Below are 22,313 nucleotides of genomic sequence, written 5' to 3'. Positions count from 1 at the left end.
GAGAAGGATCTGACATGCCATTTCTGGCTTTAAAGATGGAGAGACCATGAGCCAAGGAATGCTGATGACCTCTCAAAGCTGAGAAAGAGCCCAAGCCAACAGCCAGCAAGGCAACAGAGACCTCAGTCCTACAGCCACAGGAACTGAGTTCTGCCAGCCACTGGAAGGAGCCCACCAGTGATTCTCCCCCAAGAGCCTCTAGTACAGAACACAGTCACTAAGTTTTTAGTAATTTATCACAAAGCAAGAGAAAACTAATATAGTTACCCTCTCTAAGTTGATTTTCTCAATAATCAAATAGAGGTAACCAAGCATACGTTACAGCATTAGTGGGAGGATTAAAATGAGAATGTACTTCCTGTGCCTGGAACCTGGAATGTACCTGACACAGAGGAAGCAGTAAGTGTCACTAACAACTCCACAAGTCAAGGCTGAGAGGCAACTGTGCTTTATCTTTAACACAGGCGAGATGTAAAATGAGCATAAAACCACAAACTAAATACAAATTTGAATTAAGCTACGATAAAGTAGAAATCAAGTCAAAATGAACATGCAATCTACAAAGCTTGCAGAGGAAGCTACTAACTTATGAAATCAGTTCCAAGAGCTTATTTTTAGGCCAGTAGTTTGGAACTAGGTAGGCATTCTCCCAGAAGAGCAATACTAAAACCCAGTGTTGAGGGCTCAAGTCCACTAAAACCCCAGTAACTTATTAGGTGCCTAACTGTCTTCAGGAGAACCCAATCATAACAGGTAACAAGCTTTCTTTGAGGAAAAAAAATCCTTTTCATTGATAGCACAATTTTACTCTAAAAGGAACTTACATCTATTTTGCAATTTTAACCCACATAGCAACATTTTGAGACAAGCACACAGCGAGGAAGAAATAGCAAGCTGATGACAAAGAATTTATGCCAAGCCAGGAGTCCACGTTCCTCTGAACCCCCGCTGCAGCTAGGATGGGGCCATATGATCAAGTCCTGGTCAACAGAGTGCTGCGTGTCACTTCCAGGTCAGGATCATGGGATGTGCCCCATCCTCATGCCATTCCATGGAGCACACAGACTGAACGTGGAGGTGGCACAAGATGGAAGAAACCTGATTCCTTGAATGTCTACACGGAAGTCTGCCCTTCAAACACCTGATGTCATTCCAATGCTAACCAAAAAATTAACTTTTAATGTGTTAAGCCACGGAAACATTCAGATTGTTCCAGCAATTAGCTTTGTGTGGCAGCACTTAGCCTGCCCAAGTAGAGATACTTGAACCTTAATGTGAGGTGCTGCCATCACCAAGACCTAAAACATATCGAACCGGCTTAGCGATGAGCTCACAGGCAGAGAGGAAACAGTAGCGGTTGGAAAGACAGGTGACATGCTATGGCAGCAGCAGGACACTTGCTAAAATCTTTACCTGTGATGACCTGGAAGGCAGACCCAGCACCTTTAGAGTTGAACTGTCAGCACATGTTGGCTACTCCTGACTGCATTTGGAGCAAGGGACTGCAACGAAAAAGGGGGAGCCTGGGAGAGAATTTCAATTCTGTCAGCAGAAATGAAAGGAACAGGGATTCCAGACTTGGAGCCTAAAAGGTTGGAGAAGCTTACTCTTCTAGATGCCCAACTACGTAAAATAAAGAAAGGCTTGGAACATCAGTGTGTGCTGGCCTCCACTGGCCAACTGACTTTATTTTTTTAAAAGATTTTATTTATTTATTTATTTGAGAGTGAGCGAGAGAGGGGGAGAGAGAGAGAGAGAGCGCGCGCACGAGCAGGGGGAGGGGCAGAAGGAGAGGGAGAAGCAGACTCCCCACTGAGCAGGGAGCCCGCCGCGGGACTCCATCTCAGGACTCCAGGATCATGACCCGAGCCAAAGGCAGACACTTAACCGACTGAGCCACCCAGGTGCCCTGGCCAACTGACTTCAGAGGCTCACATCGCTGTGGCCAGTTAACGGATGCGGTTCAGAGTGGTTACATTTTTGCCTGAGATCACGTGCCTTTATGAAGCGACAGATCCAGAATTCGAACTCATATCTTGCGAATCTGACTTCAACCTTCTTTCAGTTTATTTCGCAGCCAAATGCTGCAGTAAATTATAATTTTTAAAAATATGTTGATGGTTCAGGAGCTAAACAACAGTGCATTTCCTTGGGAACAAAATAAACTTTGCATGCTTTTTATGGGAACCAGGAGGTGAAATCAGTGCTTTGATTTCCCTAAAATGGGATCCCTGCATTGTTTTCACTTAGAACTCCTTGTTCTCCCTTTTTTCTACTGACAAAATGAGACTGGCCTCTGTAAGGGCGTTACTGTCATTTTATTAAAAATTACATTTGAGAATCTGCCTTTTTGTTGGCAGTGACTATGGCATATATTTATATACGCTATTGATCTGACCACTGTTCACAGTGGAAGCTTAATAAATACTTGTGGTTATGTGACTCTGAGAGAAAAAGCACTGAATAGCACAAGGCACGCGCTAGAATTGCCTGTGGCTTATTCCCACAGTTAGATGGTGAGCTCCTGCAGGGAAGAGCTGACTTTATTTCCTTTTGTGACTAGCTTTAGAGCAACAGCAAGCGTAAAGAAGTACACAATAGCTAAGTGCTTATGGAACAATTAAAAAGCATGGATATTTTAAGTGAGATAGAAATAAACATACAATGTCAGATCGAGAAGTGTCTTAATTTGGGTTCCCCCAGAAGCAGACGCTGAAGCAAAGACTCACGGAAAATAGTTTATTTAGGAAGAGTATTAGTTTCATGTTGCTGCTGTGACAAATTACCACAAATTTAGCAGCTCAAAACAACACAAATTTATTGTCTTAGAGTTCCAGAGGTCAAAAGTGCAAAATGGGTCACACTGAGCTAGAATCAAGGTGTTGGCAGGGCTGCATTCCTTTTAAGAGACTTTAGGGGAACCCATTTCCTTGCCTTTTGCAGCTTCTAGAAGCCACCTGCATTTCCTGGTTTGCGGCCCCTTCCTCCACCTTCAAAGGCAGCACTGTAGCATCTTCCAGTCTCTCTCTGACTCTTTTCTGTCATCACATCTTCTTTCCTGAGTCGGACTGCCCCGCCTCCCTTTGTCACCTGTAAGGACCCTAGCGATTATACCGGGCCCACCTGAATAATCCAGGCTCATCGCTCCAGCTTGAGATTCTTAATTGAATCCACATGTGTCAAGTCCCTTTTGCCACGTAAAGCAGCATAGCCACGGGGCTGTGTATAGGACATGGACATCTCTTAGGAGCCAATATTCTGCCTACCACAGGAGGTGACACCAGAAAACACTGGTAGGGGAGTGAAGAAGTGAGACAGAGAAGGGAAAGAAGTCAGTAAATGTGAGTTAACAAGGCAGCCATCACCAAGGGCAACTGGGATTCGGTCCTGCAGGGAGACTCTGCGAGGCACGGCTGATATGCTTCAGTACTATCAGAAGGGGGGTGACCGCCCATCACTTGTCCATCTATCACCATGTGAGGGCTGCTCCCACGGTCACTAACTCTGACACGACCAGCTTTCCCTGTGATGGCACTGGGCACTCGTGGCCAGAGAGAAAGCACTGGGAAGAAAACTGCAGGTGTTCTTCTCAAGCACTCACCATCAGGAAGAAGGGGCTTCTGGAATCATCTTATCTGACCATATTCCCTTTTCAGAAGAGCAGAGGCCCAGAAGGGAATGGCCCAAGATCACGTGACCAAAGAAAAGCACTGATGGCCGCTTCCATTTGCTTAGTATCTCAGGCTATTACGTGTTGGGCACTGTACCAAGGGCTTGACATGTGCTTCCACATTTAATCTTCCTAGTCACCTTTATGATGTGAGTATAAATACTGTCCTAACAAACTTAGCCAAGATTACACACCTAGGAGTAGTGTTAGATGTAGTAAGTGGCTGTTTGGTAGAACAGAAGTCTACAGAGCCTGGGTTGGCAAACTACAGCTTGCAGGCCAAATCCAGCCAGCCTTCCGTTTTTGTACAGCTCATGAGCTAAGAACTAAATGTATTATTCCAGTTGTAGTCTCGGCCCACCTAAAGTACAGCAAGACTACCACCTCCCTAATTCTGGATGTAATACTTCTATTAATGCAATCCAAGAAAACTTTTATTTTTTGGAAACTGCCTCAGTAAGTGAGCTTACATTGCCAGCTGATTCTTAATTAAAACACATAAACATAATTTTAAGTTGTATCCCCTCTATCCAGGATTCATACAGGCGGTTTTTCTGCATTTACCTTTAAGAATTTTTATTGATCCTTGTTACAATCCATTTTGTTAGATCCAATTCATTTTGTTATTTCTACCTCTCAACCTCTCTTCTCAGCTCTACAGCTACCTATGAGGCACCTCAACTTGAATGGCTCCCCAGCACTGAAAACCACAGAGCCAAAACGGAGCTCGTCCTTCTTCCACCCACGCCTGCATGGCCTACAACTGTCTGAAGGCTGCCCGTATCATGGGCATCACCTCGAGGGGACACTATGTTCTAATGTCTGGCATGTTCTCTAGCGTGTATGAGTGAGCTCACTAAGTTTCCAAGGATAAAAAGGAAAGAAGGGAAGGAGAAGAGGGACGGGGAGCAAGGGGAGAACAGGGCATTTTTATACTTTGTAAAGAATAGTAAAGGAGTGGAGGTTCAGTATGAAAAAGATGTCAGGGCAGCACTGCAGTGCTCAGGGCAGAGTGGCCCCCGGGGTCCCAGCGGGCAAGCACGGGCACCTCAGACCTCTAGTCTCCTAATGCCAGCCAGTGAAACACAAGGTGGAGATTCCACCATCTCAATAACAAGTGGAGGGTCATCACTTCAACTCTGTGCATGTGGAGGATATTTTTTGCTTCCATGATCAAAGATGCTGCCTTTATTCAAGGGGACTTTCCTTAGAGAAATATCTGGACAAGCATGGGCCCACTTGGAGAAAGTCAACAATTTCAAGGACAGATTATGAAGCATCTCTACTTGCCTTCTGAACTAAGAAATAAAGAAAAGATTACAATTCCTTAGCCTCACAGTGTTATCTGTATGGCAATACTAAAGTATTACTCTATTATAACTTTATAAATTAACTTTATTACTTAAGCTAAATTTAAAAATTACAGTCACATGACTTTAGAGTAAACATTTTCCAATTTCATCAATATGTGTACAATAACTGTTAATTATTTCAAGTCCCAGAAATACGATGTTGATTCAGGAACTCGAGAAATGAACCCATCTCCCATCATCCCCCTCATGTTAGCATATGGCAAATTCCCTCAGGGCCACTTATCTGGGGACAGAGATCTTCAGCCTGCCTAACTTCCCCCAACCTACAAACCAGAAAATTCCCAGGGCTTCCAGCTGCCCAAAAGGTATCTCTAAATGAATTATTATAATTCTTCACAGCTTGTGGGTTTAGCTGTATTTTCAGAGAGAAATCTCAAATTCCGAAGGAGATGACTTCATCTGCGCAAATATTTTACTGTAAAAGGTACGAGACTCAGCCCTTATGAAAGTCTCATTCAAAACTGCGTCAGGAGACAAAATCTCACCCAAGGAGGGGCAGAAGAGAAGATGTTGACAGGTCCATTATGAGCTCTAACCATGTATGTGCATCCCCAGAGAAATCATTTCTGGCCTCATATTTTCCATTTTAATGTCTCAACAGCAGAACATAAAGCACCTCCAAATTATCCCAGCAGCCACTGCCACTAGGCTTAGCTACGGCCAGCATTCATTAAAGGCCAGAGACTTCCCTTCAGAAATGAAATAATATGTCCTGGAGGGTAGGTGAGGAAACTATAAGAGTGATGGCGACCAAAAAAAGCAACTAATTTGAACAAACTCCTGGGTGTTCACAATTAACCTCATTAAATTGCGTTTTTCATTTCCACCCTCTTTTCAGAACTTGTGTTTCCTACGGATCTTTCACACTGCAGGGGAAATTAAGCCCCTGGAAATAATATAACTTTGTTTTATACTTAAGTGGGGTCCATGGACAGCAGCACTACCTGGGAGCTACTGGGAAATGCAGACTCTCAGGCCCCACACTGAACCTACTGAAGCAGAATCTGCATTTTAACCAGGGCCCCAGGGGACCTATGTGCACAGAGGGGTGAGCAGCACTGACCCACCAGAGAGTAGCTCAATAATAATGACCAGTGTTGCAACTTCAGCAGTTAAAAAGACAACCCAATTTTTTTTTTTAGAGAGAGATTTTATTTATTTATTTTAGAGAGTGAGAGAGAGAGAGAGTGAGCGCGCAGGAGTGCAAGTTGGGGGAGGAGCAGAGGGAAAGGGAGAGAGAATCCCAAGCAGACCCGGCACCAAGCACGGAGCCCAATCAAGGCTTAATCTCACGACCCTGAGATCATGACCTGAGCCGAAATCAAGAGTCAGCCGCCCAACTGACTGAGCCACCAAGGTGCCCCAAAAAGACAACCCAATTTAAACATGTGATCTGAAGAGACATTTTCCCAAAGAAGATATACAAATGGCCAATAAGCACATGAAAAGATGCTCGGAGTCATTACTCATTAAGGAAATTAAAGTCAAAACCACAATGAGACACCACTTCATACCTAATAGGATGGCTATAATAAAAAAGCCAGACAATGACAAGTGTTGGCAAGGAGGTGGTGAAACTGGAACCCTCACACGCTGCTGGTGGGAATGGAAAATGGCGCAGCCACTTTGGAAAACGGTCTGACAGTTCCTCATATGGCATATGAGCCAACAATTCTGCTTCTAGGTACCTACCCAAGAGAACCAAACACAGATGCCCATGCAAAAACTTGTACATGAATGTTCATTGCAGCATTATTCCTATTAGTCAAAAGGTAAAAATAGCCTGGGGCATCCAACTCTTGGTTTTGGCTCTGGTGGTGATCTCGAGGTAATGGGATACAGCCCTGCGTCAGGCTCTATGCTCAGCAGTGGGTTTGCTTGGGATTCTCTCTCCCTCCCTCCCTCCCTCTCCCTCTGCCCCCACTCAAATAATAAATAAATAAATCAGAGAGGGAGACAGACCATGAGAGACTATGGATCCCGGGAAATAAACTGAGGGTTTCAGAGGGGAGGAGGTCGGGGGATGGGGTAGCAGGGTGACGGGTATTAAGGAGGGCATGTGCTGTGATGAGCACTAGGTGTTATATGTAACTAACGAACCACTGAGCACTACATCAAAAACTAATGATGTACTATACAGTGGCTAACTGAACATAATAAAAAAATAATAAATATTTAAAAATTAAAAAAAAAACAAACCTTTTTTTAGAAAACAGGTAAAAACAGCCCCATATGTCCATCAGTTGATGAATGGATAACCAAAATGTGTTCTAGGGACGCCTGGGTGGCTCAGTCGGTCAAGCGTCTGCCTTCGGCTCAGGTCATGATCTCAGGGTCCTGGGATCGAGCCCCGCATCGGGCTCCCTGCTCCGCAGGGAGCCTGCTTCTCCCTCTGCCTGCTGCTCCCCCTGCTTTTGCTCTCTCTCTCTGACAAATAAATAAAATCTTTTAAAAAATAAACTAAATAAAATAAAATAACATTTGAAACACCTTAAAAATATTTCATATTTTTTTAAAAAAGTGTTTTATCCAGACAGTGGAATATTAGTCAGCCATAAAAAGGAATGATGTGCTGATGCATGCTACAGCACAAATGGAGCCTGAAAACATTAAACTACATGAAAGAAGCCATTCACCAAAGACTAAATATTGTATAATTCCATTTATATGAAAGGTCCAGAACAGGCAAAAGCATAGAGACAGAAAGTAAATTAATGGTTGCTTAGGGCTAACAAGAAGGATGGGGTGTGCGTGGAGAGAGGTGAGAGCTAAAAAGTGTGACGTTTCTTTTTGAAGTGACCAAAATGCTCTCAAACTGACTGGAGTGATGGTTGCACACATCTGTGAATACTGTGGATATACTAAAAACTGCTGAAGTTTTTTTTTTTTTTTAAATAAAAGGCAGTGAACTCTTCTGTCATCAGACTTTCACATATGACATGCTGCCCAGCTGGAGATATGATGACCTGCAGACTGGAACAAAGATCATGGATAATAAATGCTTTGTGCTAAATGACACATCACAGATGGGGCACTTCCTGTGTGTCAGGTCCTATGTTGGTCCTGAACAGGGGTTTTCCCTTAAAAATTCTCCCTGCATCTCTAGGATTTAATTACTATCATCATCATCATTTTACAGATGAGAAAACTGAGGCATTGGAAACATATCCAAGGTCAACTGGCTGGTGAGCAGTGGTGAAGCTCAGATTTGAACCCAGGGAGTCTGGGAGCAGAGGCCGCACACCATCTCTGTCTCCATCTTGAGTCCCCCTATAAGCTGCTTCAGCTCATTGCTAGCTCTCTGAGCCAACACGCAGGTGGCAGAAGAGCCCCACGGGGAGCAGTGAGAGGTGGGAGTTACCCCTTGCCTCTCAACCCATATTCTGCAAGCCCCACTGCTTGTTGACTATTGGTGACCAATGCCGAATGACTTTTCTCTTTGTATCAGTAGACGGATTGGCTTATCCTGATAACCAGCTTCAACCTCATCCTTCTGAGTTTTCCAAAATGTAAAATATTTTGGATAAATCAGCCAGCCTTTTTTTTTTTTTATTGGAAAAACACCTCGTCAAATAAAACTGCCTATTTTCAGAAATGCCCTGAATGAGTAAAGGACTAGTCAAATTCCGCATGGGATGTGTTTCCATGAGTCATATATAAGAAAAAATATTTCATGTGCGATCATAAGACAATGGTATCTGTAACAGAACTGCCAAATCAACGAGTCCAATTTGATTATCTAAAATCACAGCTAACACATATATAATACTTACTGTGCCCCGGGTACTATTTCAAGTGCTTTCTATTTACTCATTTAATAGTCACAAAAACCCATAAGGCATCTTAATACTCTCATTCTAAAAATGATGAAACTGAGAATTACGGTTTTGGCAGCTGGTTAATGGCAGAGCTGGGGTGTGACACCAGACGATTCCTACCCTGAAGTACTGCAGCCTACTAACTGCTCCTGACAATTGATGGAAGAAAAAGTGAGAGTCTCTGCAACTTGAGATCACTGGGCAAAGACGAATGCAACACATTGAAATCAACTAAATTTCCTGGTTGTAATAACTTCCACAAGCTCGGAAAAGAGTTTTGTCAGCAAGTGACAGTTATGGCAACTTAGGTGAATTTGAACAGGTTGTTTAAACATACAAAATAAGCCAGAAGGCTACTCAGTGTTAGACACCAGATGAATTACCAGGAAAAATATGGTCTACCCAGCCAAGAAGTCATTTCTCTCTAAGATCAAATCCTATTGCTCATGTCTGCATGGAATGGAATTACGCAGAAAAAAAGCAAACAGTATAGCCAACTAGTCTATTTGTATTCCCTACTATAATTTCAAACAACTTCATGGTTCATTAGATATTTTGGCATACTCAGTAAGTATTTTTTAATGGAGAATGATCACAAAGCTTTAAAGTAAATTTAAAACTCCATAATAATCAATCATGATGAAGTAGGCTTTATCCCTGGGATTCAAGGAGGTTCAACATTAGGACAGCTATTGATGGAATTCTCTATGTGTTTACATTAAAGGAGGAGGAAAATAACACTATCATGTCAACAGATGCTAAAATATGTTTTGCAAAATTTCAAAGGCTTGCACATTAAAGAAAAATTCAACTATTAATAAAGCAAGATAGAAAGAACTGCTTCACCTTGGTCAAGGGTATCTACCAGAAAGTGATAGAAATCATCCTTGTTTAACAGTGGAAACTGAGGGGCACCTGGGTGGCTCAGTCGTTAAGCGTCTGCCTTCGGCTCAGGTCATGATCCCAGGGTCCTGGGATCGAGCCCCACATTGGGCTCCCTGCTCTGCGGGAAGCCTGCTTCTCCTTCTCCCACTCCCCCTGCTTGTGTTCCCTCTCTCGCTGTGTCTCTCTCTGTCAAATAAATAAATAAAATCTTAAAAAAAAAAAAAGCCAAAAACAGTGGAAACTGAGAAGTGGCCCCATTATACTCAGGAGCAAGGCAAACATGCCCACATTCAACATCGTACCAGAAGATTCCATCAATACATATGACAAGAAGATACAAAGAAACCTTAGATAAAAAATACAATCCCAAACTATTTTTATTGGAAGATAAATGACTTCCTCTCTACAAATCCAACCATGTTAATTTAAAATTTATTAGAACTAATACAAAAGCAATAAGGTCACCAGATATAAGACCAACATACAAGTTAATAGAGTTCCTATATGCCAACAAGAACCAAATTGAAAACATAATGGAAAAATAGATTTCATCCAGAAAAACAAAGCAACTATGGAAGAAACAAAAATAAATCTGTAAAGTGGTAAGGAATAAAATTGACAAGAAATGTGCCAGGTCTATATGAGAATTTTGCAAAACTGAAAATCTGCTAATTGCAGGTATTACTCTGATGAATAATTATCATCAAATAGGAGTACATCAGCTATTAAAACCTCATAAGGGGGGGATGCTGGATTATTCACTTTGGCTGCCCAGATCTAATTTGCCAAGTAATTGATATTTTGCCGGTGTGGCTAGTGTGGCCAGCCAAAAGCAGACCCCTGCCCTTGGACATTTCTGCTCCGCCTCTTGAGTGTTTATCAGCCCCTTAGAGAGTAGAAGGCCCCACTGATACCTTCCTGAGCAGCATTCTGTCATATCCCGCATGGTGCCTTGAGGAGGAAGGTCTGCACACAGGCTGCTGGGTGTTGGAGCATTGTGAATTGCCTTACTATTTCAAGGAATATCAATAACTTCACTTATTGCATAAGAGCCCACCCAGGTCTCATCTATTCAGGCCATTCTGCTGTCAAAACTGCTTTGTGGTGCTGATCCTTTGTGTGCATAGCTCTAAAACATCACGACTGTAATAACTGCGGATGTAATGGAAAGGTATGAAACTGCATACATTTTAAAGCAATACGCTTGGGAATCCACATGAAGAACGCATGCATGTCAAAGAGATGAGGACTAGATAAGAATCTGTGAGGTAACTGCAGGCACAGAGGGCAACCTGAAAGAAGACCCTAGGTCAAGATTGATTAAAAGGTTCCGAGAGCCACAGCCAGCACTAAATACTGAGCTTGGCAGAGAAGGATGGGCCATCCGAATGCAGTTACAAGCATAAGTAATCGCATGGTTCTGAGGCATCAGTTCCCAATCATTTAAAACAGGAAACAAATCTGGGGTGTTTGCTCTCTTCAAGAAAAGATTGTGCTGTGACTATCCCATGGGGTCAGTCCTGGGAAGAGACTAGGAATAACTATGGCAGGGCACGTGCGTTGTTGAGGGGCTACAGGAGCGAGTCTTTCAGCAGAAACGGATTTCCTGAAAATTCCTTATATGCTGCAAGATAGAGAACACCATAAAAATCTATGGGTCACAGGATTCGTCATCCCCACCAAAAGAGCAAATGGAAAAGAGGTGACTTTAACAGAATTAATCCTTATAGGACCATGACTTTCAGTAGCATGATGTTTTCTATTTATTTAACCTTTCTCCCTGATTTCCAAAGTGATATGTATTCACTGTAGAAATAATTGCCATTTTTCATTGTTAAAAACAGAAGTGTGATTTTTACAGATGCGTTTTGCCACTTATGGAATTACCCTTGTGATGTTCAGAGTTTGAGGTAGACACACCTATTACCCAGGTCCCAAGCTCCGGCCTTCCATCTCGGTTACTCGACATTCTTAAAGGAATCTGAAAAGCCCTCACTTCTGAGATGATCCAACATTTTGATAATTATAGGCTTGGTTTATTAGGTAGATTTTTAAAGCTCTCTGAGCCACCATTTCCTGATCTACAAATATAATCATCACTTCCCGTGATTATTGTGAGTTTAAGAGAGTGTACCCACTTGGTAAAATGGTTTGCCAGTTCCTCAAAAATTTAAACATGGAGTTACCATATGACCCAGCAATTCTACTCCTCGGTGTACACCCAAGAGAAGTGAAAAACTTATGTCCATACAAAGACTTGTACATGAACATTCACAGCAGCACTGGTCAAAAAAGTGAACCGCTGCATTTGGCATGGGCTGAAAAAGTGAAACAACCCAACTGTCTGTCAAATGATGATTGGATAAACAGAGTGCGGTCTATCCAGGCAGAGGAAGGTTATTCAGCAACCAAAGGAAAAGAAGTCCCAACACACACTACAACATGGATGAATCCCGGAAGCATCATGCTAAGTGAAAGCAGTCAGTCACGAAAAGATGACATACTGTATGATTCCATCGATCTGAAATGTCCAGAATAAGCAAATCCAGAGAGATGTAAAGTAGATTCGTGGTTTCCTCAGGCTGGGGAGGACGGGAGGAAGGAGTGGCTGCTGAAAGACACAGGGTTTCTTGTGGGGGTGATGAAAATGTTCCAAAATTAGATAGTGATGATAGTTGCACAACTTGTAAATAAACTAAAAACCCCCTACCCTGATCTGGACACCTTAAAAGGGTGAATTTTTGGTATATCAATTGTATATCAATAAAGCTGTTATTAAAAAATAATCTTGGGGCGCCTGGGTGGCTCAGTCGGTTAAGCGTCTGCCTTCGGCTCAGGTCATGATCCCAGGGTCCTGGGATCGAGCCCCGCATCGGGCTCCCTGCTCCACGGGAAGCCTGCTTCTCCCTCTCCCACTCCCCCTGCTTGTGTTCCCTCTCTCGCTGTCTCTCTCTCTGTCAAATAAATAAATAAAATCTTTTAAAAAAAAATAATAATCTTGTATTCTGTCTTGTATTCTGTGATCCTGTTGTCAATATCTGCACGTAGGAAAATGAGATACAGTCATTTGGTTTGTTCTCCCATGCTTTTAAATAATGAAGAACTTTATAACCATTTGTACAGCTTCTTATGCATGGATGTCATGCAGAAGACTGCATAGAAAAAGACACACTATGTTTCTAGGAGTTTGTGAGTAGATTAAACTATTTTAAAAAACTGAGAAAATATACTTATTTGGAAAGACTGCCTTTGAGAAGTATTTCAGCAAGCTCTTCTTGTTTTCTATAAAAACAGGGAGCTTTTCCGAGTGAAGGGAAAAAAGGTGCTTAGTTACTATCTGTAGAAATGCTGAGTCCGAAGAAAATTATCTAATGAGGAAGCAGATAGGCTGGTTTGGAAGGGGAAGGTTGATACATGAGAGTGACAAAATCCAGACCAACCCACTCATGTGGTGATGTCTCATTAAGAGACTTGCCGGAGAAAATTTACCTCACTGCAAACCCTTCTGCCCTCACATCCCCAGTCCCTGTTGATCTGTGTGACCTGTCCATTTACCGCTAGCTTATGAGACTCGAAGCTCAATGATGAGACACATTCAAAATGCCCCCATCAAAATCTTAAAAAGTGGGGTGCCTGGGTGGTTCAGTCGTTAAGGGTCTGCCTTCAGCTCAGGTCATGATCCCAGGGTCCTGGGATCGAGCCCCGCATCGGGCTCCCTGCTCAGCGGGAAGCCTGCTTCTCCCTCTCCCACTCCCCCGGCTTGTGTTCCCTCCTCTCTCGCTGTGTCACTCTCTGCCAAATAAATAAAATCTTTTTTAAAAAATCTAAAAAAGTAATTAGTCAGCTGCTGTTGAGAAGGTAAAAGAAAGACAAGACTCATTAGGCATGCTTTCAAGAACCATCCTTATTTTTGAAGAAAAAGAGGGGTAAGAGAAGAAAGAATGAGAGGGCAAGGTGAAGACGCAGTAAGCAAAGACACAAATTATATAGGCTTTCTGTGCCCTAAGGTTTCTATGGAACTGAATGGGGATCAGATATTTTTAAAATGTACTACAATGATAACAAAGAAGTTAAAAAAATCCATTCAGATTTGAGAAAAATTTAGATCACAACTCTACAAACATAGAGTCTCCCAGAGGACCGTTACTATATTATAATTCTTTGCAAGGATGTAGAGAAACTGGAACCCTCATACATTGATGGACTGTAAAATGGTCCAGGAGCTTTGCAAAACATTCAGGCAGTTCCTCAAAAACTTAAGCATAGAGTTAGCGCATGACCCAGCAATTCCACTCTTAGGTATCGACCCAAGAGAACTGGCCAAACAAAGACTTGTACGTGAGTGTTCATAACAGCCTTATTCACAACAGTCCAAAAGGTGGATACAACCCAAATGTCCCCCAAGTGATGAATCAACAAAAGGTGGTGTATCCGAACAGCAGAGTATTATTCAGCAATAAAAAGAAATAAAGCATTGATACAAGATGCAACACAGCTGAACCTCAAAAACATTAGCCTAAACTAAGGCAGATGCAAGAGACCACATATTTTATGATACCATTTATACGAAATGCCTATAATGGGTAAATCTATAGGGATGGAAAGTAGATTAGTGGTTGCCAGGAGCTAGGATGAAGGAAAATGAGGATTAATGCCATTTAAATGGGTCTGTTTGGGGTAACAAAATAGTTCTAAGACCAATTTGTAGTGCTGGATGGACAACTTAGCAAATTTATGAAGAACTCATTGGAATATATACTTGAAAGGGTGAACTATATGATAAGCAAAATATGCCTCAATAAATTGTTTTTAATTCATAGAAAAGGACTGATGGTGGGTGCCTTAGGGGTGGAGAATGGTGTGTGATTTCTTTTTTGTTCTTTTTTGTTGTTGTTTTTACACTTAACAGTGATTTGCAAATTCTCTACATGAGCAAATTCCTATACTAGGCTCCCCAGAAGTAGACTGAGGTGAAGAATTGTAGGAAAGTGATTCAGGGGTGCCTGGGTGACTCAGTCGGTTAAGCGTCTGCCTTCGGCTCAGGTCATGATCCCAGGGTCCTGGGATCGAGCCCTGTGTCAGGATCCCCGCCCGGTGGGGAGTCTGCTTCTATCTCTGTCCCACCACCCACTTCTGCTCACTCTCTCTCTCTCTCTCTCAAATAAATACATAAAATCTTAAAAGAAAAAAAAAAGTGATTCATAAGAATTCCCAGGATGAACCTGAAGCAAAGTGGGAAAATGAGACCAGGAAAGTAAAGATGCCAAGGAAAGATGTAGTATCAGGCAAAGATCCCAGGAAGGTTAACTATGGCTCAATCCACAGGGGTGGAGGGAGCTGGGGAGACAGTGGGGGATCCACATCTGTCATCTGATAAGGAAGCTGGAATATTTATCACACACACATGGCACCACGACACCAATCAGTCATTGACTGTCCCCCCCATACCGCATCCACCCTCCAGGAGGAGTAAGTTCCCAGGTACGTGTGGGAATTTACGGTACGGGCGCTAAGCGGTGGGACCCACAGCCTAGGGCTGGTCCTCCAAAACAGCAGACACGGGTCCTGGCTGTTGCGAGTGAATGCACCCAAGAGCTGGTGTGCACAATAAATGAAACAAGAATGCCAGAGAAGATGGATGGAGCCCTGGCAGGATCTGCAACAAGAATGTTTTGATTACATAGGCAGAAAAAAGCAAAATACTTTAGGAAAAAACGCAAAGCTATTCATGGTATATAATATCTACAAAATAGAGTATATTAGTGATATAAACCACATGTACATAATAATAAAGGTTTGACGGCATTTCTGAGACATTCTACAACATGTAGAGGAAAGCCAAAAAAGATAGGGTTGCTGCTTTCTTTGAAGTAGTGAGAATTAAGATCCAAAATGGCACAGGAAGCAAGGAGTCATTAGCTCAAGGGAAACTGTCAGTGGAGGGGGCTTCACTATAGGAGAAGCATGGCTTGAAGGCCCTCTGGCAAATTTCTGGCTGGGTAGAAGATGGTCCTCACTGCCAACCAGCATTCTGTTAGAACATATTTGCATCTTTAATTTTTTTTAATTTTATTTATTTATTTGAGAGAGAGAGAGAATGAGAGGGAGGGAGAGGGAGAAGCAGGCTCCCCGCTGAGCAGGGAGCCCGATGTGGGACTTGATCCCAGGACCCTGGGACCATGACCTGAGCCAAAGGCAGACGCTTCACCGACTGAGCCACCCAGGCGCCCCTGCGCCTTTAATTCTTGTCAGACTCTGGAAGGGATGTCTCTAAGTACAAAAGTTTGGCATGCAAAAAAACTTTACTGTCTGGGATCTAAGAAGGTGTAATCGATAAATCTCACTGGCTAGTTGTTTTCTCAAAGTTTATTTCCTTAGGATTAGCAATGAATGACTAGTCCTCTGATTAGATCTGGCAATGCTGCAGATACCTTGAACTAACCTGGAAACACAAAAATGTCTTCAGAAAACATCAGAATAGACATTCCCACATCCATCCATGTTTTCTTCACATTATTGCTCGGGAACATTGTGACCAGTGGAGTGTTTGTGTGTCCTCTAACCCTCTAAAGTGGATTGTTCCTGCAACACCTCCTGTTCCCATGATTATTACAGCAGGAGTAGAAATGTGAACTTTGGCGCTTATAGAGTGGCCTGCAGAATTATCCAAAGCCGGACAGGGGAAAAAAATCAGTGAGAAGAAGCTAACTGGAAAGGCTACATACTATATGATTCCAACTACACAATCTGGAAAAGGCAAAACTATGGAGACAGGAGAAAGGTCAGTGGATGTGGGGGTTAAGGAGGGTGGGGGTGGCAGGGATGAATAAGAGAAACTACTCTGCATGACACTACAATGGTGGATACACAGCATTATGCATTTGTCCAAAGCCATAGAACATACAACACCAAGAGTGAACCCTAATGTCAACTGTGGACTCTGGGTGATGATGATGATGTGTCAGTGTAGGCTCATCGGTGGTAACAAATGTCCCACTCTGATGGGGCAGGGGTCGACAGTGGAGGAGGCTATGCACTCGTGCATGGAGGCAGCGGGCATATGCGAAATCTCTGTACCTCCCCCTCAATTGTGTTGTAAACCTAAAACTGCTCTAAAAATTAAAGTCTCTTTAAAGAAAAAAAGCAGTAAGCAGAAAAAATGGTCCTCTCAGTTCTCAGCAGCTATTCATTCACTCTGCCCTATCTACGTGGGGCCTTGGCCAAGGCCAGCTAGGTAAATGGCAGGGCCCAGAAATGGAAATGCAGGGCTCCTTGTTCAAACGTTATTAAGAATTCCAAGATGGTGACAACAAAGCCTTAAACCCAGCGGGGGTCCCTCTAAACACCAGGCTTCGTGTGACTGCACAGGTCACATGCCAGTGAAGCAGCCTGGCCTTAGCGAGCGGTTGCCACTCTCCCACTCAAAGCACTTAGGAGCCCCTGTAAACAATGAGGAAGAAGTCCCAAGTCCTAACAGGTTTCACTTGCCCTTTGAGATCGACCCACCTCTCTTCAGCCCCACCCCACTCTCTGTATTCTAGTCACCTAGAGCTTCTTCAGTTTCTTGAATTTTCCGTGCTGTCCTGGCCACAGCATCTTTGCATGTATTTCCCTTACCCGGACTGTAACTCCCCCCGTTTTTCATCACTGTAACTGCTATTAATCCTGAAAGTCTCAGTTAAGCAAAGAAGTGACAGCTGGGGCACCTGGGGGGCTCATTTGGTGGTTGAGTGTCCGACTCTTGGTTTCGGCTCAGGTCATGATCTCAGGGTCGTGGGATAGAGCCCCACGTCCGGCTCCATGCTCAGTGGGGAGCCTGCTTCTCCCTCTCCCTCTGCCGCACCCCCTGCTTGTGCTCTCTTTCTCGCTCACTCTCTCAAATAAATAAATCTTTTTTAAAAATAAAGAAAAGAAAAAGAAAAAATATTTTTATACAAGGAATACCCTAATTTTTTATATATGTAAATCTATATTTTCACAAAGTGATTTCACATAAAATAAGGCAGACTGGTAGTTTTCAGTATAGCCTGTCATACCGTCAATTGTTGAAAAAGCACTAGTTTCCAAATACTTGCTTTTGTTTACAAAATAAAAAAAAACAAAGCCTGCAATGATGCTGTCTTCTGGATGACCACAATTTCCTACCAATGTCTCCATTCTCTTAAAAATGAAGGATCAAAACAAGGCTTAGACTACTCCTCCAAAAACATCACTTCTATTATATCATAATGCCAGTCACAGATGTGTAAAATCATACAAGTTGTCCAAAATTAGCACCCAGGCAATTAGCAGATAAGGTCTGCGCCCCTCCCCACCCCACGCTTGGAACCTGGAAGATGTTCGAATTTGGCCTCTTAATTTTCTGATCTCCTGATCTACACTGATCTTCAAACCTGGGCACTCTAGTTCTTGAGGTAGTCTTTATGGTTCCGCACCATGTTGACTTTGATCACGCTATGTTCCTGGCTTGTGAGTGTCTTCATGTCCCTTCTCTGCCCACCTGGTTTAAGCATTTAATAAATCATTTTTTTTGTTAAAACTAACTATATAGTACTTTCCATAAAATGACTCATGCTATGAACCTATACTTTGATAAGTAACTAGGGTGATCAACCCATCCCAGTTTGCTGGGGACTTTCCACCTTTGCCACTGAAAGTCCTGTATGTATCTCAGAAACCCGACTCCATCCCCCAAGGCCCAGGCAAACAGGGATGGCTGGCCATCCTGTAAACTTTGATGTAAATTATGAGCTTATCTGTGTTTTCTACAGGCTTAACACAGGGATTTAAGCATAATTTTTATTTTAAAAACTTCTGATTAATTTCAACTGTATGCATTTGTGTCACTGTGTTTTTAAGAAGGCATTTTCACAAGTGATTTTTCTATGAATTCATCATAAGGTCCAAGTACTGTTAGAACTAGACAAAATGGTCAGTTCCTGGCAACCCAGACATGAAGAGAAAAGGAAAAGCACAGAGCCAAAATGTTAATAGTGTTTAAAAATATGGTAGAACTAGGAAAATTGTTATTAACTGAGTCTACAGCTTATCTATGACCACCAAGAAATACTTGAGTAGGATTAAGGTTTGTGACCAATTACTATAGATGATTAACATCTGTTCTACCGCTTTTTTTTTTTAAAGTAAGCTCTACTCCCAACATGGGACTCAAACTCAAACCCCAGGATCAAGAGTCACATGCTCCACCAACTGAGCCAGCCAGGCGCCCCTCTACCACCTTTATTCTTGATAGTAATAGTAAGGTATTGAATCTGCCCTTTTATCCCTGTCAAATATATTACATTAAAAATTACTTTGAATCCCCATGAGGGAAGCAAATATCATTCTGTAAGCTGTAAGGAATTATAGAGTTTATCACTGTTAATATAAAAGGCAAAGCCAAAGTCAACATTTTTAATCAAAAAGTGACATCAGGTCAGGCCTTGAACTTGGCTCTTGAGAAAAGCAAGCAATCAAGCCAAAGCGATAATGTTCCAGGCAGAGGGAAGAGCGTGCATAAAGACTTATAAGTGAGAGACCACAAGGCGTATTCAAGGAGCTGAAAGAGTTTATTTTGTTTGAGATAAAATTTGAGAAGAGGACAGATAGTGATAGACCAGTGATGAAGAAGTGAAGAGGTAGTTTCAGATCCCAGAGGGTCTTACAAACAAGGTCACAGAGCTTGTACTGGATTCAAAGAGCAATGGAAACACATCAAAGTATTTCATTAGGGAAGTGGATGTCAGATTTTCATTTTCTGACAACCACTCAAATAACAAAAGGAGAGAGTACACTGTTGATGGGTCAAGCTGGAGGCAAAAAGCCCACTCCTGAGGCTGTCACTGGCCGTGGTGTGATGGAATGTAGGGCAGTGCGGATGGAGACAGGGAGATTGGAGAGATGTTTAAGAAGTGGAAGACATGTCATGTGATAACTGACTGGATGTGGAATGGGGTCGTGGGAGAGGGAGTGGCTGAAACTGACATTCGAGAGTCCGGCTTCAGCAATCAGTGGACCCGGTGCCCTTCACCCGCATGGGAGCTCGGGAAGAGGGCTGGGTGGGGTTGGAGAGACAAGGAGTTCAGCTGCTTTATACATTGAGTCCTAAGCTGACAAAACACCAGTTTACAGTGCCATGTTTATAATCCAAATAGCTATTTTCACTTAAGAAACACAGCCCAAGAATCAAATACAGTTTCAAAACAAATGTTTCCACTTGTGCAAAATAAAGAATGCAGAAAGTAAATGGAACAGAGGTGCCAATTTGTAATAGGTCTGGACTTTCAATGATAAAATGCCCTGAGTTCTAGGGCAGCATTTTTTTTCTCTGTAATAAAGTTTCTTGTAGGCGCATGGCTCTGTGGTGATAGCCAAGATACCATGCACCACTCTCAAAAGCAATTTGACCAAACACAGGCCAGTGTGCTGCCCGTGCATGAATTCCTGAGAATCTAAGGGGAGTCAAGGGAAAATGGTAACCAGAAGGATAGTTGTAATTCTGACTACACAAAAATCCCAGAGCATATCTGGATGATAACATACCAGCTCAATAGGACTGTCAGAGAACCAGATGCTCTCCATGTTTAACATGGATGAAAACAGTCTCGCATTCTATTTCAAGACTCTTGGCCCAGAAACAAACAGGAAAAACCTCAGTGTTGCAGCAATAAAACAAAATCTTGTACAAAATTTAAACTTGTAGAGCAGATATGGTTGATGCCCCACCCCTGACCTTCACCTTTGCCTGTTGAAGGCCGCCTACCAGGAACACCAGTAAATCTATGCCTGAGGGCTTTTTTCTGGCTGAAGGAGCAAGTCTTCCTTACACAGGGCAAGCTGGAAATACCAGAAAGTTAATGCCCCTGGAAGCAGTCCTTACTGAAGACAAATGAGGTTTTGGTAGGCAAATACCCCAATCTCCTAGGCCCCCAGTTGGGATAACTCTGAGGGGTGTTCTACACTGTCTCCCAAAGTCTTATGGCAGGATTGAGCCCAGTTACAGGTAGTAGGCAAACATCTGAGTGCATGTAGTTTATTTTGGAGGTGTTCCCAGGAAACTAGTAGAGTGTGAAGTGAGATAGGAAAAGGAAGGTATCCAGTAGTGCAGATTACCACTGTGGGAATCTGGGGTTTGATCCTGCTGGGGCCTCTCAGAGATGGTTGTAGAACATGCCTCAGAGTTATCCCAACAAAGCTAAGAAAGCTGGTACATTTATGTACCAGGGACCGTTGGTCACAGGCTCAGAGTGGATCCTGGAAGAGGTGGACTGCTTGGCACTCTCAGCCTGCACCATGCAGGGGCCAGGCAGTCTGCAGTGTCCAGAGAGGTAGAGAGCATGTGCTGGTAGCCAGAAGCCAATGGGTCAGGGTGCAGAGAGGAATGATGAACGCTAAGGGGCACTCATCTACTACAGAGAGGCACAAACTCCACAGAAGGGTGCCAGCAAGCAGTTCTCAATGACTGACTGAGCTAAGTCCTGAAGGGCAAGTAGGAGCCAGTAAGGTTTGGGGTCGGGGGTGCTGTGGGAGAGGGACAGGATGTTAGGTAGGAGCAGAGTCAGTCTAAAGGAGCTCTTGGGCCCATCCACAGGAGAACTGGTGCAGGCTTGATGCCAGGGAGAGGAAGTAGAGGTGGAGAGAGACGGAATCAAGAGTACACGAATAATGTGATGGTAAGGAATGTGAGAAGAAAATGATCTGTAGATGGCTGCCTCAAGAGACCAAATGGCTGCACCGTTCATTATGCCAGGAACACAGAAAAACAGACCATTTACGCCCTAGAGTGAACATCATGATTTTTTTTTTTTTTAACACACTGAGTTTGAAACCCACAGGAAATCCAAGTAGAAAGATGCTGTGGACATTACTGGTCGGCAACTCAGAAGCAATCTGAGCCTATCATCAGAATATAGGAAGCAAAATTAACTCCACAAAGATTTTGAAAAATATATCTACTATGTGCCAGGCACTGTGTTAGTCCCTACAGGTATGTCATGACGAATATGAAGGAAGAAGTCTCTTCCCTGCTGGAACTTTCAGCACAGTGCAGTTTCTGCCACCTTGATGTTGGCAGAAACCATGGTGGCTGATAAGATGTCCAGGAAGAATGTGAACATTGAGAACAGAAGAACCCTGAGCAATTCCAACATCTGAAGGACAGCCAGCAGAAGGAAAGCATTTGAAAGAAACCAAGAACAAATGTCCAGTGGAGTAGAAAAAATACAAAGAAGATAAAGACTGAAAAGAACTTACAATAACCATGTGGTTTTATAGGCTATAGTGGTGCTATATGTGTTGAGGTTGGGGGGCAGTGCTAAGCAAAAATATAAATGTAGTGAGTTCAAAGACTTGATTAAAGATCAAAAAAAAAAAAGCCCTAGAGATATTTATATCATAAATGTGGACATCACAAATAATCCTTCCCACTAGATATTTTGTTATAACATTAAAATATAATGGGGCACCTGGCTGGCTCAGTCACTGGAGCATGTGACTCTTGATCTGGGGGTTGTGAGGTCAAACCCCATGTAGGGTGTGGAGATTACCTAAGAAAAAATAAAATCTTAA

Source organism: Halichoerus grypus, chromosome X (genome assembly GCF_964656455.1).
Source record: "Halichoerus grypus chromosome X, mHalGry1.hap1.1, whole genome shotgun sequence".
In the NCBI taxonomy this organism is placed as follows: domain Eukaryota; kingdom Metazoa; phylum Chordata; class Mammalia; order Carnivora; family Phocidae; genus Halichoerus; species Halichoerus grypus.
Note: the sequence above shows the minus strand (reverse complement) of the source record.